This window comes from Orcinus orca, chromosome X (genome assembly GCF_937001465.1).
Source record: "Orcinus orca chromosome X, mOrcOrc1.1, whole genome shotgun sequence".
Classification (NCBI taxonomy): domain Eukaryota; kingdom Metazoa; phylum Chordata; class Mammalia; order Artiodactyla; family Delphinidae; genus Orcinus; species Orcinus orca.
In genome coordinates this window covers 59,634,918-59,653,558 of record NC_064580.1, presented here as the reverse complement: position 1 = coordinate 59,653,558, position 18,641 = coordinate 59,634,918, and the positions used below count along the sequence as shown (strand labels likewise).

The 18,641-nt window shown below is 45.9% G+C and overlaps 1 pseudogene; it reads right to left on the bottom strand.

Annotated features, from left to right (window-relative positions):
• Window positions 1-255: 255 nt before the first annotated feature.
• LOC101283351 (SAYSvFN domain-containing protein 1-like) lies at window positions 256-18,418 on the bottom strand (annotated as a pseudogene).
• Between the last annotated feature and the right edge of the window lie 223 nt (window positions 18,419-18,641).

Below are 18,641 nucleotides of genomic sequence, written 5' to 3'. Positions count from 1 at the left end.
GTTATGGATGGATCCTGCCTAGTCCTGTTCCCAGAGCGCTCAGCCCGTGGGAAGTTGGCGCTCCTCTAGAGCTATCGGCCTGCTCTCCTCCCCGAGCGCCTGGTCGACACTCCGGCCCACTGACCTGGGCCAAACAGGCTCAGTACTTTTCCCGGGAAAGTACTACCATTCTTTTTGTTACACACGCGAGCCCTGAAGTCCTTGCTCGGTGCCCACCTCCGTGACAAGGATAGCTTGTTTACTCCTGGTCCCATCTCACATAGGGCTCTGGTGGGCTTTCCTCCTTCCGCCCTCGCCGTGCAGTGTCCGCTTGCACATGGACCCGGACCCGGAGTCCTGAACAAACGGATAGCGGTGGGCGGTGGCGTCTCAGAGGGGTCAAGTACGGGAAAGTTGGGAAGATGAGTTCTTCGCCCCTGGGGAGCAGGCCTTGGGAATCTCAACTTTGGGGAAGAGACTTGTGGGACACCAGGGGCCCAGATTTCGAGTCTTGTCCTGTCTGAAGGCGCGGGCAAGGCCCTGGGATAGGCCAGTGGGGATGAGAGGGCACCTCGATAAAGAAAGACACCTCGAGGGCAAAGAGGAAAGGGCGTAGGGCAGAGGAGCCTTTCGAAAAAGTAAAAGTTGGCGCCCTGGTCCCAAGACGCCGGACTCCAGCACCTCCCGGCCTCGCCATCTGGGTCTTTGTCTCCCAGCCCCTTCTCCCCGCCCCTCCTTGCTTCCTTGCTTATAACTTTGGCTCCAGCCCATAGCGCAGACCCTCCCGGTCCGACCCGCTCTCCCCAGTTGGACCTCGGCAGATGTACCCACGTGCTAATGTCTCCCCCTACTGGTCTTCTATAGCACCGCGGGTGCCTGGGACAGACTGAGAGCGCCCACTCCAACGGGAGCGTGGCACACACGAGCCTGGCACACGCGCTCGAGCACAAGACCCGGGACAGGGGTGGTGACCTTGGCTAGAACCGCGGCCCGGTATGGGGAGGAGGAGGGAGCACTAGGAGTAAGATCTGGGTTTGGGGTTGGCTCGGCGACTGCCGAGGACATAAAGTCTCCTCGCTGCTTCTTTATGGAGATAATTCGGTGAGCGACATTCCCAAAGTGCTCGCCATTTACACAGTTTCCTGTCCGTCTCTCACTTAAGTAGGAGGCTGATCTACTGAGTTCCTCACTGGATCCTCTGATGATCTCTTTGGTTCATAGAGTGGACCTCTATTTGGGGGGAAATAAAGAGGGAGAAGTGTGTTCCTCCCACTTTCAGGGACAGAGCCCGGAGGATGAGAAGGATCTGTGTAGAAAGAGAAGAAGAGGAGCTGTTTAGGGTCTCTCAGCTCCCAGCTGGACCCCTTATTGGGGTGTGAGCAAGGAGAGACAAGAACAAGGTGCAGGGACACACCAATAGTCCAGCTTGGAGACTAGGATTGCCCGAAGTGCATGGCAGGACAGCAAAACCTGAGAATGGAAAACAGCCTGCCACTTACTGAGTGCCTACTATGTGCCAGGAACCATGGTAGAGGCATTTCCCTTCACAATCCTTTGAGATGAGTTCCACAATCCCTATTTTATGTAAGAGGGAAAACTAAGGCTCAGGGGGAAGTGACTCATCTGAGGTCATGGAGCTGATCGGTGGTAGAAGCAGGATTTGGCCCCAGACTTCTCTGTCTCCTAAGCCTGTGCCCAGTTCCCTATACCCTACTGACTCGCCACATTTCCAGCACCTTCTTGCTTACTTGCTTACTTAATTCATTCCTGGTTAAAAGCTCGTTCATGCCTGGAAAGCAGCAACCTTCAGGACGGCCAGGACTCCACTCTTCACTCACAGTCCTCTGAGAGGTTTCTAGGCCTAGGAAAGTTCATCTGTGTCCCTGGCCATGCCCCCAAGTTCCCAGCTAGAGTCACCACCACCAAGCCCAGAATCAGCCTCAGATTCCACTGCCAACATGTCCAGTGCCCCTCGGGAGGTGAGCCCAAGACCAGGTGGGAAATGGGGCCGATGAAGCTATGCTGCCAGACTTGGGAAGCCTGGGAAGACAGCAGCAGCTCCTGAGTGTGCCAACGCCTCATCCTGGGTGGGGAGGGCACAGAGGAAAGAAGAGAGGACTCTGTGTCTAGGCCTGCCCCACAAGCTGGTCACCCCTGGTCACGACATAGCCTTTCTGCCTCAACCTGCCTACCGGAGCCTCAGTAGCAGGGCTGGGCCTACTCCCTGCGGCAGCCAGGGCCAATGACTCCAGGCTCCCACCTCCTGCCCCACCCTAGCAGGGCTTCTGATGTAGTGATTCATGCCCCTGAGGTAGGGAAAAATTACTCCTCAGGGAAGCCAGAGAGGAAGTCAGGATCTGTGGGGGATGTTGACCCTCTCTTATCCAAGCTCTCCCTATTCCAGTGGCAGTCACACCCCTCCCCAAGCCTCCCAGATCAGTGTCACCGAACACACACATCCCTCAGGGTTCAAGTCCACCAGTGTTTCCTGAGCACTGATCCTGTGCTTGCCTCTGAGCTGGGATCCAAAGAGGAGCCCACCAAGCCCTGCCTTCAAGGAGCTCCAAGCAGATGGAAATCAGTATGTGGGGGCCTCCTGGACCCAGGGATGCAGAACAACATCTAGCAGCTGCGGGAGGCCTCGGTACCATAACAGCCCCCGGAGAGCTCAGCTTCCCACACCAATGGGAGGCAGGGGGAGTATGAACTTCAGAGCCATAGAGTTCACTGCTTATCAGTTGTGTCTCTTTGGGCAAGTCGCTTCCCCTGTGTGCTTCAGTTAACTCTTCTGTAACCTGAAGATCATCTCTTATTCACGGAGCTGTGCTGAGTGGGGAGTGAGATATGCACAGAAAGGGCTTAGCTTCATGGCTGGCCCACCACGGTGCTTACTAAATGGAAACTATTATACCTCCGCAGAGCCTCCCACAGAGACATCCTCATTCCCGGTCACACATGTTCTCACCCGTTCACACATGCTTTGTGTGCCATGCACACATTTTTTAGCTCCTCTCGTTTTCTCACACGTGTACATATTCATACATGAACTTGCCGTCTTCCTCCCCTATCAGTTCACGCAGCACCAGCTGACAGGCTTGGTTCCTGCCTTCACGGGACATGGAGCGTAGTCCCCACATTTCCTCAAGTCACTGTCCTGCTCACGTGCATGAACATTCACACCCCCTCTCTATTACTGTGGCCCTTGTCCTTGACCTCTCCTTGCCTGCCTTGTACTCTCAGATAAGAGAAGTGAACTCCCTCACCTAAGGTCACACAGCCAGGAAGCAGAAGATTCAGGATCCAAACCTGGGCCATTGAGCTGCACGACTTGAGCTTCTACACATGACTCTACTCGGACACCCCAGGGCTCTGGAAAGGAATGTGTGCCAAAGGGTGGACCTTGCACACCGAGGGCAGGAAGGCTGCCCCAAGGCCCGGGGCGATGCCAGCTGGGACCACTCCATGAGGCTAGCAGCCCTCTCTCCTACCTACAATCATCTCTGGCCTGTCCTAAGCCTCCTGTCTGTCCCTTCGAAGACCCACAACCGCTGCCTGCATCCTCCTCACAGATACACACGACCACTCCCTACAGGGCAAGGGAGAGCCATGTTTCTTGAACAACTTCTGTATGCCAGGCACTGTAGCCAGGTACTCTCACCCTTGGTCCTATGCTATCTTTGCTTAATTCACATAACATCCCTGAGGTTGATATTGATAGGCCTATTTTAGAGAAGAGGAAACTGAGGCTCCAGGCTCAATCTGCCTGCATCCCCTGCCCCCGCCAACCTCAGCCTGCAAAGTCCTCTCTTGCCCAGCCAGATTTGTCCCGCCACCCGCTTCTCTCCTTCTCTCCCTCTGCCTTCACTGCCTTCTAGCTGAGACCAGTTGGGGTCTGTGTTGAGCCCAGGCTGTCCTCCCTCCCCCACGAATACCTTGCTTTTCCCAAGTCACTCTATCTCTGGGTCAGGCTCAGGACAAGCCCAGGGTGGGACCTGAGCCCTCCTACTCTTCCTCCCGCCTGCTGGCTGCACCACACCCCAGATCAAGCCCCAGGTGGGTAAGCCCTGCTAGTCTAGTTTCACTGCAGCCATGGAGATTCTCAGTGGCTGGGGAAAGAGGGGCTGGTCCCAAAGGCCAAGGGTTCAACCAAACGTTCAACCCCCCCACCCCTCCCTTGTCCTTGCGCCAGCTTCATGCCTGGTTTATGGGTGTTTGCACTGAGATCACCTTGATCTTCCAGGTGTCAGCCTGGCTCTGGGTCATGCTGTTGGCAGGATGACACCAGAGATAGGAGGAGCCCTTCTCTTCCTGAGATGGGCCTGCCCCGTCCCTCCCTCTCTCTTTATCCCCTCCTTATACCTCGTTACCCTTCCCTGGACTCCTAGAAATCTGTCCCAAGCCCATGGGCCCCACACAGGCAAATGGCCTCTGCCCCTGCTCCTCAAAAGAGCCTAGAACAGAGCATCTGAGGGCCAGCGCATGGCTCAGTGTGGCATAGCAGGTGGCACAGGCTCTGGACTGCAGCCGGGACCCTCGGCTCCTTAGAGACCTCATCTTTGGATATCCGTGCCCTCCTGTGTATCACTGATCTGGGCTCAACTTCCTCTAGCAGTCCCTCCTGTTCTCACTCTCCAGCCCTGTGGGGGACAGCTATGGGGGAAATCCTGCAGCACTCCAGCCCGGCCCACCTGTCACTCCCTCAACTCTGGTTACCTGGGGAGTGTGCAAAGAGGGACTGGGCCATTCATCACTGTCAGGGGCTCAGGAATTCAGGGGTGGGGGGCAGCCGTTGTCACCACCTGTCACTGACCCCGGCCTAGCTCCCCATCTCGGAGAGCCAGTAAGCCCAGGGAAGGATGATGCTGGCTGCAGAAATGACATCTTTGCCCAATTCTGCTCTTGGCTCCTTAGAGAACACATTGGACTTGTCAGGCCCCATAAACACAGGGAATAAAGTTCCCCTGGAGGAACACCCGAAGCAGAGCAAATATTTGAACAACACGAGGAGCTGAGGGAAGGGGCAGTGCTTCTTCCTCTCTCCAGCCCTCCTAGCTCTGACCCCTCACTAGCCTATGAGATAACTTCCTGCCTTCCAACCTACCATAAATGCTAAAGGGTCAGGTTCTGGGCTTTCTCGACTGATAAACCCAAGCCTACTGTTACAAAGGTCATAAACCCCTGGGGGCATCCTGAGGATAGATAAGGGGCTGGACCCAGCTGGCCAGATAACCAATGGCAGATATATGGTACCCAGCCCGCCACCCTCCAGCTGCCCCTGAGCCAACGGAGCCAGGATCTCTGACATTGAAACCTCTGCTCCCCACACGCACGACTTAGTCCAGCTTGGTTTAGAGACCTTCCTTCCCACCTTTTCTCATCAAGGTCCCAGTGTCTGGGCTCAGTGTACCTCCCAGTGCCCAGTTTCTTTCTAAGCCTTTAGTCTCCCCACCAACCTCTCCCACCGCGCCCCTGCCATACCCCCGCCTCCCCAGCGCTGCCCAAGTTGGAACTGGGGTGAGACCTCAATTGAGAAACCACCCATCATCCTCCTCATGAGGAAGCCAACCCCCTCAGAAGAACATAAATTTCCCTGGCCTGGCTTGTTTTTCTTTCACAGCCGCTCTCCTGGACACAAACCAGAGACTATGGCAGCCTCTGGCTTTAGCCGTGAGAGATGGGGCTGGGGGTGGGGATGTGGAGAGGGAGGGAATTTTCCTCCTTAGACTGGTGTTCTGGGCAGGGGTGGGGAAGTCAGGAAGCTCTGGAGAGCTAAGAGTGTCTCTCTCTCTCTACAGACGGTGGAGGAAGGAGGAGGGAATTTCAGAGGTAGGGGAAATGAGACATTAGGCAGGTTGTTCAATCAAAGGGGTAGAATCTCCAAGGAAATCTCGCCCCAGTAGCCTCCATATTTCTCAATCTCTGTCGACCCCCAGTGGCCAGCCCAGTATTTGCATTCCAAAAGCTGACCCAGCACTGAGCCTGACCCCCAACAGCCCAAAGGGAGATGAGGGACACTTCCAGCTTCGGGTGCTGGCCTGCGCTGAGCTAAGCCAGGAACACCCTTTATCCTCTTCCCCCTCCTCCTCCCAGTACTAGAAATTCAATCTATCCAGGTCTACCGTAGCACCCACCTCTTCTGGGCAGCCTTCCTAGAAGGCCCTAGCCCACAGATCTGTTCCCTCCTTTGATCTCCATATCCTGACTGTATACCTCTTACTGGCACTTGGATTTTCAATATTTGTGTGTATCTGAGCTCTCCCACTACATACTAACCTGGAGCAGAAACCACTGACTGCTTCTCCTTTATCTTCTGCATCAAAGCCAAGCATCAGGATGGGCATACAAGAGGTGAACAATAAATGCTAATGGTGTTGGAGTTGATGATGGTGGTGATGGTGGTGATAGGTACCATCTGCTGAGCACCTACTACGTTCCAGGTACTTTGTATCCATTCTCTCATTCAAAGTCATTTTATGCACAGATGAGAAAACTGGCATTCTCAGAAGTCAAGTGACCCAAATAACATCTCATGTCTAGTAAGTGGCAGACCTACGTGCTAGACACTGCCTTTACCCCTGGAAGGAACACAGGGATGACAATGACACAGGTCCTGACAACATGGCACGGTGTGGGCCACAGCAAAGACCGTAGCTCCATGGAGCACAGAGGGACTAGCTTTGCATCCGTCCTCCTTGTCCTCTTTCTCATCTCAGGGTACTTCTTCTCTAGTTTGCTCATTTGGCAGAAGGACAGATAGCTCACCCCAGATGGGCAGTCTCTCAGGTCCTGTCACCTAAGGAGGCTGTGGCCAACTAGGAGACTCCTATAGACAATGGGCACCTGAGAAAGTCAAGAATCCAGGACCACAGAAGGAGGGTCCATCAGAGGTTGCTACTCATGAAATACCCAGACCCTCCCAGGAACCAACATAGGTCAGTTCAGTTTACAAACACTGCTGGGCCTCCCCTGGGAGCCTGCCAGGTGCTGGAATCTGAGAGCAAACTGCCCCAGGTCAATACGCACCATTGAGTAGAGGGCCCATCAACCTGAGCCTTACTCTTGTCCGTAGCCTCCCTGAGTCATTTTGCCTTTCTCCAGCCTGGTGACCTTGGTGGAAATCGAGGCACTCTTTCCTCTCCCCTTCCCCAGGTAAGCCACTCACCTGAGACTCTCTTTCAGTCACTTGGTTCTTGGTGTGAAGAATGCCTGCCCGGACTGAAAAGGAAAATAACCTGTTGAGGGGATCTGAGGTAATTCAACCCACACTCCCTTACCTGCGCCCACCACTAGGGTTCTCACAAGGCCCTGGCTTGGAGTTGACAGCTCTGGAAAGCAGGCAGCCTATTCCATTTCCCAGGCACATTCTCCAAGGAGAAGAGCTTGCAGGTTTCAGGTTGGACTTTCCCAGGGGCACTTCATGAAGGGATTTTATGGCTAAAGTGGATCGGTAACACCTGTTTTTAAAAAGGTCCAGACCGAAATGACCAGAGCCAGGTAATAAGGCACAGGCTTCTGTGACTCTGATTACACATTTTTCCCCATGTTGGTGCAGAATAGAACTGCTTCCTGCAAGAAATCTCAGCCCTGCCAGAAGGGCCTCCCAGGGCCCACTTCTGGGCAGAAGCACAGTGGTCTTCCTCTAGAAGCAGACGTGCCCTAGCCAAGCAACCCACCTTTCAACAGTAGCTGACAACCTCCCTCCCAGGCTAGCTGATTGCTAAGGCTGATTGGTGTGCATGGACCCCACCATACAGAATATCTGTACTACAGGAGCTCATTAGGGAAGATGAGCTCACATGCTGCCACCTAGCACATAGCTGAACCATCATCACCATCACAAACATTTTTTGAGTGATTACCATATGCCAAGCTCCATGCTAAGCCCTTCATGGATATTATCTCATTAAAGTGGCCCAACCCTCTGAGCTGTTACTATTATTATCGCCATTTGCCAATAAGGAAGCTGTGGTACAGAGAAGTTAAGCAACTTGCCCACACTCACAGAACCAGGAAGTGGTGATGCCTGCTTACTAGCTATATGACTTCAAATCCAGTATCCCTAACCACATCCATCAGCTTCTCCCTCACACAGTCCCGGGGATTGGGATTCAAGGTGCTGCAGTGGTTTTAGAAGCATCCTGATATGACTGTTCAGAGCCCAGGCTTTGAGATCAAATAGGCTTGGGTTTCAATTCTGTTTCTAACCCTTATTACTTTTGCAACCTCCCTGAGCTTCTGTTTGCTCTATGATGAATTGGGGAGAAACCGTTCCTTCATTCATAAGTGCCTACCATGTGCCAAGAAAATAACACTTACTTATGGGGGTGCTGTGCAGCTTGAACTAGCTGATATATATAAATCCCCTGGCCCATACTACATGCTTGCCAAATAGTGGCTATTATTATTGTTGTGTAGTTGCAGTTGTTAGAGAGAGAGAGACAAAGGGGGAAATGACCAGGAGGTGTCCCATTTGGAGTGAGACCAGATGCAGTCCCCAAGACCTAGGCTGATTCAAACGCCAGGGAGGCAACGGCACAGGCAGGTGGAGAAAGGCTAGGATCCTTGGCCAGGTTAGTAGAAGAAGGCTCTGCCAGCAGGGCCTTAGGCTGTAATCTCAGGCTGAATTTACACAAGGCGAACACACGAGGGCATGCGCCCCTCAAAATGGGCTGGTTCAGAGACTCCTAGAAGCCAGGGCTCCTGCTCCCTGTTTTCACCTCTAGGGCAGCTGGCCGTGGCTCTGAGACTGAGAAGGAGGCTGAGGGAGGGAGGAGACATAGGAAATTAACAAGGTCCTCTCTGGGGCACAAAAGAGCAGATACAGGGTGTCGACCCCCTGAAGAGAATAAAAGGGGAAGTAGAACAGACTCAGCAGATTTGAAGGTTGAGGGGGGAAATAAGTCACAATACAGGAGATCAGAATGACCTCTTAGCCTGGGGACCAGGCAAGTAAACAGCATCAGTCTGTTATTCTCTGTTTCTCTCTGTCTCTCTCTTTCACACACACACACACACACATAAACACACACACATACACACACACACACACACACACACACACACACACACACACACAGAGGTGTTATGAGGCAGTCCCAGATTTGGAGAAAGGAGCCTGAGTGAGGCATGAGATTGTCCAGCCAGGGGCATTTGGGGTCAGACATGATCTCAGTCTTCATGCAGTGATTATGAAAAATAAAGCCAGCAAAACTTTGTGTCTCTAAAGGGTCAGTTCGTGGGAAAGGCTAACTTGATATCTCTACTGAGAAAGGTCCAATGAAATCAAGCCAGTCCCAAGGTTAGGAATCTCAAAGAACTTCTAAAGCCTGAGCAGGATGGTTTAAACTTCAGAATGAAGGGAGAGCAAGGGATGGTAGCAAGATGCACCAGCCTTGGTGTCAGGCACACTCACTACACACTTGCTGGCTGTGTGGCCTTGGGCAAGTTACATAAACTCTCTGAGCTTCCTTCATCTTTCAAATAGGAATAATAATAGTAGTACTACTAGGTAAGAGTTAAGTAAGATACTGGGTATGAAAGTGTCTGGCACACAGCTGGTGCCTAGAAAATGCTGGTTCTGCAGCTATCCATAAGGGAGTCTTGAGAACCAACTGAAATGGGAAACTTTGGGGACCTTGAGGCAGGTTGTCCTACCTGGGGGCAGCAGCTTACTGTCAGGAGGTGAAACCTATGTAAGATTGGACCTGGACTAGATAACCTTTAGGAACATTCTACTCCTGACACTCCATGGTCTGTCAGTCAGCAAATGCGATATGTAGGGCATTGTGGGAGATACAGAAAGATCCAGATTTGATCAGTCAGATCTCAGCTCAATTGCCACTTCCTCAGGGAAATTTCTCCAACCATCCAGATGAAATTAGTGCCGTTCCCCCAACCCTTGTCTTCATCTAGGCCGTTAATTTATTTTATTTTCTTCATAAGTTATCAGTCTAAAATGACTATTTTTCTTATGTGTTGATTTTCTGGCATGCACACACACACAAATAATCTCAGTAAAATGTGTTGCTGTGATGTATAAGAAATGGACCCTAGCATCAAAGAGCTTATGAGATCGGTATGGGAGTAGTTGAGGGCTCATGTGTCAAGGACAGGGGCTCACTTCTAGCCAAGAGATATGAGTTCCAGGAGTTGTTGGGTCTTGAGCGAGGCTTTGAAGGATGAATAGCATTGGAAAAAGTGGAGATAAGTGAGGGGAGAGGAGTCGATGAATGACAACAGAAAACGCAATTCTCGTTTTCCGAACACCACAAGTTACCAGACCTGGTTCCCAGTCCTGCAATAGAGCAGTGAACAAGCCAGAGGAGGCTCTGCTTCTGGAATGGTACTCGCATCCCAGCAAGGGAAGACAGGACACGTTCAGATCGTAATCAATACTATGGAGAGGATAATGCAGGGTAATGGGATGGAAAGAGGTCGAGATAGAAGTGGCAGGGGTTCCTTCAGACGTGGGTATCACATCTTCACGGGACCTTTGAAGTGGCCATGTCTGAGCTGAAATCAGCATGATTAAAAGGGTCAGGCATCCAGAATCTGATCCATCCTTTTACACACGGGGCTAATTCCCCCCACAATCAGCCCCTGCTACGTCTTCTCTTTCTCTGCCTTCTTCTGATCTTTCCCCAGAGCTTTCTTTGCTTTCTCTGGTCACTCTCTACTCTTTTTACTGTAAGTCAGTCCTGACTTTCAAGGCCTCTTTCAATTTTCCTTTAGTCATTACTACCAGTTCAACAAACCAAAAGGCCCCAAATCAAGCCAGAAAACCCAAGAAGCTTTTTAGAAATGGGAGGAGAATGGGGAAAGACAGTGAATCCTTAAGTCTCATTTTTTCCCGTCACCCTGGTGAAATTGAAAATAAGGAATAGCAACCTGACAGGAATGCTGTGGGGATTACCTTACGAGTACATAGCATGTACTCAGAATATGTTAATTCTCTCTCTCCTCTTTCTTGATATTTTAAAGCATGAAGTGTCTGACGTTAATTACATGTTCATCATAGAGTGTATGGAAAGAGCTGTAAAGCAGAAGAAAAGAAAAATAGTAACGATCTCCCTCACAAAACCCCACAACTCAAAGTTAACAACCACTTGTTAAATTTTTGGTGTGTTTCCTTCCAGGATTTTTTATACGTTCCTTTTTTTTTAAAACAACTCTATTGAGATATCATTCAAATCATAAAGTTCACTGTTTTAAAGTGTACAATATAATGTATTTTAGCATATTCCCAAAGTTGTGTGACCGTCATCACTAACTAATTTTAGAACATTTAATCACCCCAAAAAGAAACTTTATACCCATTAGCAGTCACTCCCATTCACCTCCACCTCACCTCCTGCCCTAAGTAACCATTCACATACTTTCTGTCTCTATAGATTTGCCTATTCTGAGAATTTCATAAAAATGAAGTCATACAATATGTGGCCTTTTGTGTCTGGCTTCACTTAGCATGATTTCAATGTTCATCCAAGTTGTAGTACGTATCAGTACTTCATTCCTTTTCATGGCCAAATAATATTTCATTTTCTGTATATAGCACATTTTTTATCCATTCTTCAGTTGATGGGCATTTAGGTTATTTTCATTTTTGGCTGTTATGAATGATGCTGCTATGAACATTCATATACCAGTTTTTGTGTGGATATATATTTGGATATATACCTAAGAGTGGATATATACCTAGGAGTGGGCCTGCTGGGTCATATGTAACTCTATGTTTAATATTTGGAGGAACTATCACACTATCAACATTTCTTTCTTCACAGTTATGGTGATGCTGTAATACAATCACCTATACTAGCTTTCTGAGACTATTTGATTTTCCCTAGTTTCTTAGTGAAATATTTTTTCAAATGTCCTTTAAAAACACATTCAATTCAATAAGGCATGGGATAAGCCCTGGGAATATAAACACGAATAAAAGCTGGCCACTGCCATCAAGCAGCCCACAATCTAGTGGGGAAAGCAGACTCAACAAGTTAAATCCCATGTGATCTGTGCTATAGTAGAGCAATGTACTAAATGCTTGGACAGCACAGGGGAAAGGGCAAAAATCTTCCTGTGGGGTGGTAGGGAAGGCCTCCTAGGGAAGGTGACATTTGCAGACTCTGGGAAGATGAGTGTGGCTTCATCAGGGAGATGAGGAGGAAGAAGAGGAGGAGAAGGAGAGGGGGAGGGAGAGGGGAAAGTCAAGCAGAGGCAACAAAATGTGCAAAAGCATGGAAGCATGAAAGAAAATGGTACCCAAGATGCTGCAAATAGATTGATGTGACTAGCGGCCCAGGTACTTTAAGGAAAAGAGCAGTAATGATGCTGGTAATGTAGGTCGGGGCCAGATGTTGAAGGGCTTTTAGTGACAAGGAAATAATTTATAGTTTAACGTGTATCATTTGAAGGGGGGAGCCTTAGAAGGATTTGAGGCCAGGAGGGGACAGAGCTAGAATTACAGAGTTTAAAAAGTACTTTTGAAATCAAAATATTACGCATGTATATGGTTAAAAATCAAAGAGCAGAAGTGTTCAATATAACAACCAACCATCCCTTGCCCCATCCTTTCCCATGCCAGACCTTCTCCTCTTTTAGTGGTTTCTCCTGGTAATTAGTTTCCTCATTTATTCCTAATTTATATACATAAGCTGTTATTTCTTTATTTTTCTTCCAGTTTTATTGAGATATAACTGACATACAGCACTGTATAAGTTTAAGGTGTAGAGTATAATGATTTGACTTACATGCATCATGAAACGATTACCACAATAAGTTTAGTGAATACCCATCATCTAATACAGACACAAAATTAAAGAAATAGGAATGTTTTTCTCCTTGTGAAGAGAACTTTTAGAATTTACCCTCTTAACAAGTTTCATATATAACATACAGCAGTGTTAATTATATTAATCATGTCATACATTACATTCCCTAGTACTTAATTTATCTTATAACTGGAAGTTTGTACCATTTGACCACCTTCATCCAATTCTCCCCCACCCCCAACCTGCCCCATTAACCACCTCTGGTCACTACAAATCTGATCTCTTTTTCTATGAGTTTGTTTGTGTTTGAAGTATAATTGACCTACAACACTATGTTAGCTCCTGGTGCATGATACAGTGATTCTATATTTCTATACATTTCAAAATGCTCATCACGATAAGTCTAGTTACCACTGTCACCATACAAGTATATTACATAATTACTGACTGTATTACCTACACTGTACATTTCATACCCATGACTCATTTATTTTGTAACTGGAAGTTTGTACCTCTTAATCTCCCTCATCTATTTTTCATTCCCTAACCCCTTCCCTCTGGCAACCACTTGTTTATTTTCTGTTTCTATGACTCTGTTTCTGTTTTGTTGTATTTGTTCATTTGCTTAGTTTTTTAGATTATACATATAAGTGAAATTGCAGAGTATTTGTCTTTCCCTGACTGACTTATCATAATACCCTCTAGGTCCATCCATTTTGTCATAAGTAGCAAGATTTCATTTTTTATGGCTGAGTAATGTTCCATTGTGTATGTACACTACATCTTCTTTATCCATTCATCTATCAGTGTGCATTTAGTTTGCTTCCACATCTTGACTATTGTAAGTAATACTGCAATGAACATAGGGGTGCATATATCTTTTCAAATTAGTGATTCCATTTTGTTTCGATAAATACCCAATAGTGGAATTGCTGGATCATATGGTAGTTCTATTTTTAGTTTTTTGAGGAACTGCTATACTGTTTTTCATACTGGTTGAACCCATTTACATTCCTACCAACAGTGTACAAGGGTTCTCTTCTCTCCACATCCTCTTCAACAATTTGTTATTTGTTGTCTTTTTGATGATAGCCATTCTGACAGGTGTAAGGAGATATCCCATCGTGGTTTTGATTTGCATTTCCCTGATGGTTAGTGATATTGAGCATCTTTTCATGTATCAGTTGGTCACCTGTATATCTTCTTTGCAAAAATGTCTATTCAGATCCTCTGTCCATTTTTTAATTGGGTTGTTTTTTTTTAAATACAAAGTTATATGAGTTCTTTGTGTATTTGGGATATTAACCCCTTATTGGATATATCATTTGCAAATATCTTCTCCCATTCAGTAGGTGGTCTTCACAGTTTTTGGATAGTTTCCTTCATCATGCAAAAGCTTTTTAGTTTGATGTAGTCCCATTAGTTTATTTTTGCTTTCATTTTCCTTGCTTGGGAAAACATATCCAAAATATATTGCTAAGACCAATGTCAAAGAGAATACTGCCTATGTTTTCTTCTAGGAATTTTATGGTTTCAGGTGTTACATTTATCCCTCGAATCCATTATGAGTTTATTTTTGTATATGGTGTGAAAAAGTAGTCCAGTTTGATTCCTTTGCATGTAGCTATCCAGTTTTCCCAACACCATTGATTGAAGAGACTGTCTTTCCCCCATTGTATATTCTTGCTTCCTTTGTCATAGATTAATTGACCATATAAAGGTGGGTTCATTTCTGGACTCTCTATTCTGTTCCATTGATCTATGTGACTATTTTTGTGCCAATATCATACTGGTTTTGATTACTGTAGCTTTGTAGCATAGTCTGAAGTGAGGGTGCATGATGTTGCCAGCTCTGTTCTTTTTTCTTAAGATTGTTTTGGCTATTCAAGGTCTTTTGTGTTTCCATACAAATTTTAGAATTATTTGTTCTAGTTCTGTGAAAAATGCCATTGGTATTTTGATAGGGATTGCACTGAATCTGTAGATTTCCTTGGGGGGAATGGTCATTTTACCAATATTAATTCTCCCAATCCATGAGCACAGTATATCTCTCCATCTGTCTATGTTGTCTTCAATTTCTTTCATCAGTGTCTAATATTTTTCCAAGTACAGGTCTTTCATCTCCTTAGTTAGATTTATTCTTTTTGATGTGATTGTAAATGGTATTGTTTTCCTAATTTCTATTTCTGATAATTAATTGTTAGTGTATAGAAACACTACAGGTTTCTGTATATTCGTTTTATATTCTGCAGCTTTATGAATTCATTGATGAGCTCTAGTAGTTTTTTGGTGACATCTTTAGGATTTTCTATGTAGAGTATCATGTCACCTGCAAATAGTGACTGTTTAACTTCTTCCTTTCCAATTTGGATCCCTTTTATTTCTTTTTCTTGTCTGAATGCTGGGGCTAGGACTTCTAATACTATGTTCAGTAAAAGTGATGAGAGTGGAATTAAGATAATTTAAAAAAACAAACCAAAAAAATGTGGTGAGAGTGGGCATCCTTGTCTTCTTCCTGATCTTAGAGGAAATGCTTTGAGATTTTCACCATTGAATATGATGTTGCCTATAGCCTTGTCATAAATGGCCTTTATTATGTTGAGGTATGTTCCCTCTATACCCACCTTGTTGAGAGACTTTATCATAAATAGATGTTGAATTTTGTCAAATGCCTTTTCTGCATCTATTGAGATGATCACATGATTTTTTATTCTTCAATTTTTTTTTTTTTTTTTGCGGTACATGGGCCTCTCACTGTTGTGGCCCCTCCCATCGTGGAGCACAGGCTCTGGACGCGCAGGCCCAGTGGCCACAGGTCACGGGCCCAGCCGCTCCGCGGCATGCGGGATCTTCCCAGACCGGGGCATGAACCCATGTCCCCTGCATCGGCAGGCGGACTCTCAACCACTGCACCACGAGGGAAGCCCTCTTCAATTTTTTAATGTGGTATATCATATTGATTGATTTGTGGATGTCAAACCTGGGATAAATACCACTTGATCATGGTGTGTGATCATTTTGTATTTGGTTTGTAATATTTTGTTTAGGATTTTTGCATCTATGTTCATCAGAGATACTGGTCTGTAATTTTCTTTTTTTGTGATATCTTCGTCAGGTTTTGGTATCAGGGTGATGCTGGCCTCATAGTATGAGTTTGGAAGGGTTCCTTCCTCTGCAATTTTTTGAAATAGTTTGAGAAGGACAGGTGTTAACTCTTCTCTGAATGTTTGGTAGAATTCACCTGTAAAACCATCTGGTCATAGACTTTTGTTTGTTGGTGATTTTTTTGTTTGTTTTGAATGATTCAATTTCATTCCTGGTAATCAGTCTGTTCATATTTTATATTTCTTCCTGGTTCAGCCTTGAGAGATTATCTGTTTCTAGAAATTTGTCCATTTCTTCTAGGTTGTCAATTTTATTGGTGCATAATTGTTTATAGCCATCTCTTATGATCTTTTGTATTTCTGTGGTATCAGTTGTAACTTTTCCTTTTTCCTTTCTGTTTCTGTTTATTTGGATCCTCTCTTTTTTTCTTGATGTTTCTGGATAAAATTTTATCAATTTTTAAAATCTTTTAAAAGAACTATTAGTTTCATTGACCTTTTATATTTTTTATTCTCTATTTTATTTACTTCTGCCCTGATATTTATTATTTCTTTCCTTCTACTAACTTTGGGTTTTGTTTGTTCTTCTTTTTCTATTTTCTTTAGGTGTATGGTTAGGCTGTTGATTTGAGATTTCTCTTGTTTCCTGAGGTAGGCTTGTATCACTAAAAACTTTCCTCTTAGAACTGCTTTTGCTATGTCCCATAGATTTTTAATTGTTGTATTTTTGTTTTCCTTTGTCTCCAGGTATTTTTCTTATTTCCTCTGATTTCTTCAGTGATCCATTGATTGTTTAGCAGCATATATTTTAGCCTCCACATTTTTATGTTTTATACAGTTCTTTTCTTGTAGTTGATTTCTAGTCTTATAGCCTTCTGGTCAGAATAGATGCTTAATATGATTTTAATCTTCTTAAATTTACTAAGACTTGTTTCATGGCTTAGCATGTGATTTAAAATCTTGGAGAATGTTCCATGTGAACTTGAAAAGATGTGTAATCTGCTGCTTTTGGATGGAATGTTCTCTCTCTCTCTCTCTCTCTCTCTCTCTCTCTCTATATATATATATATATATATATATATATATATATATTCCTAGTATATTCCTAGTATATAGTATTCCTAGTATATTCCATATATATATATATATATATATATATATATTCCTAGTATGTATGTTAAGGTTTTCTTTATCATGAAATGGTGCTGGATTTTGTCAAATTCTTTCTCAGCATCAATTGAGATGATCGTGTGGATTTTTCCTTCATTCCATTAACATGGTATATTATAATTTTTTTGACATAGAAAACAAATTTATGGCTACCAAAGAGGAAAGGTGAGGGGGAGGGATAAACTAGGAACCTGGGATTAGCAGATACACACCACCATATATAAAACAAACAACAAGGACCTGTTATTTGGCACAGGAACTACAAAATACTTAATATTTTATAGTAACCTGTATAAGAAAAGAATATATATATGTATAAATGAATCACTTTGCTATATACCTGAAACTAACACAACCTTTTAAATCAAATATATGTCAATTTTAAAAATTAATTAATTAAAAAAATACTTAAAGAGAATATTTACTTTTAACATATAGTCCTGATGTACCAAACCATTACTTCAAACAGCTGGATAATTTAAACAGTTATCTCCCCAGTGCCCTCCTACTGTTCTAAAAATCACCTCTCTTAAATAAAGAGACAAATAGGTCTCCTTTCTTGAGTGTGTAATTTTTATAAATTGCATCAGACCCACAGTGAGTGTCTTTCTGGGAGTTTCACCAAAACCAAAAAGAAGTTCTGATATAAAACTGCAGCAGGAAATCAGGGAAAGTGTGTGGAACTGCAGGGTCATAGAACTGACCTGCAAGCTACCCTCAGCCAAACCCACAAATCGATACTCCAGGGGTGTGAGGGCCCTGGGGGCCAGCCAACAGCAAGGCTGGCCCTGTCTCCCCTGCAGAGGCCTCAGGTGCAGCTCGCGTTCCAGCTGCTGGGCAATTAGGGTGCCCTGGATGGCCCCACAGCCTGGGTTGAACACGGAGTACCCGCTTTACCCCCTCTGTCTTCTCCTCAGGGCCTCATTTCCCCACATGCATCCAGTAGAAGAGGGACAGGACAAAATAGGCCAGACCAAATTCCAGTTCCACAAACAGTCCCAGCAGGACCAACCAGAGGAGCACCTTCAAGAAGGTGATGTCGGTCAGGGAAGACTGGCCCCCCTAGGGCAAGGGCGACAGAGGTGGTGGCTTGGCTGGATTCTGCGGTGGCTGTGACATGCAGTCTCCAGGCTAAGCTGCTCCCTGAGCAAGGCTGGGCTGGGCCTGAGCACTCAAGGGCCTCGGTTTCCACACCAAGAACTGTTTTAGCCAGCCTGGGGCTGCCTTTGGAGTTGCAGTTGCTTCCGCCTTCTCTCCCGAGGTTTGTGCACGGTGGCTCTGAAGTGCTGGGTTCTGCCGCCAACCTGGCTCGTTTCTGGGCCCTACCTCCAACTCAGCTAACCGCTGCTCCGTGGCACATGCCCTGTTCTCTGTGTGCCCAGGAGTGCGTGTGCCCATGCTGGTGTATTATATTGATTGATTTTTATATGTTGAAAGACCCTTGCATTCCTGGCATAAATCACTCTTGGTCTTGGTGTATAATACTTTTAATATACTGCTGAGTTCAGTTTGCTGGTGCCTTGTTGAGAATTTTTGGATATATATCCACAAGTGATATTGATCTGTGGCTCTCTTTTAATGTGATATATTTGTCTATCCTTAGTATCAGGGTAATGGTGGC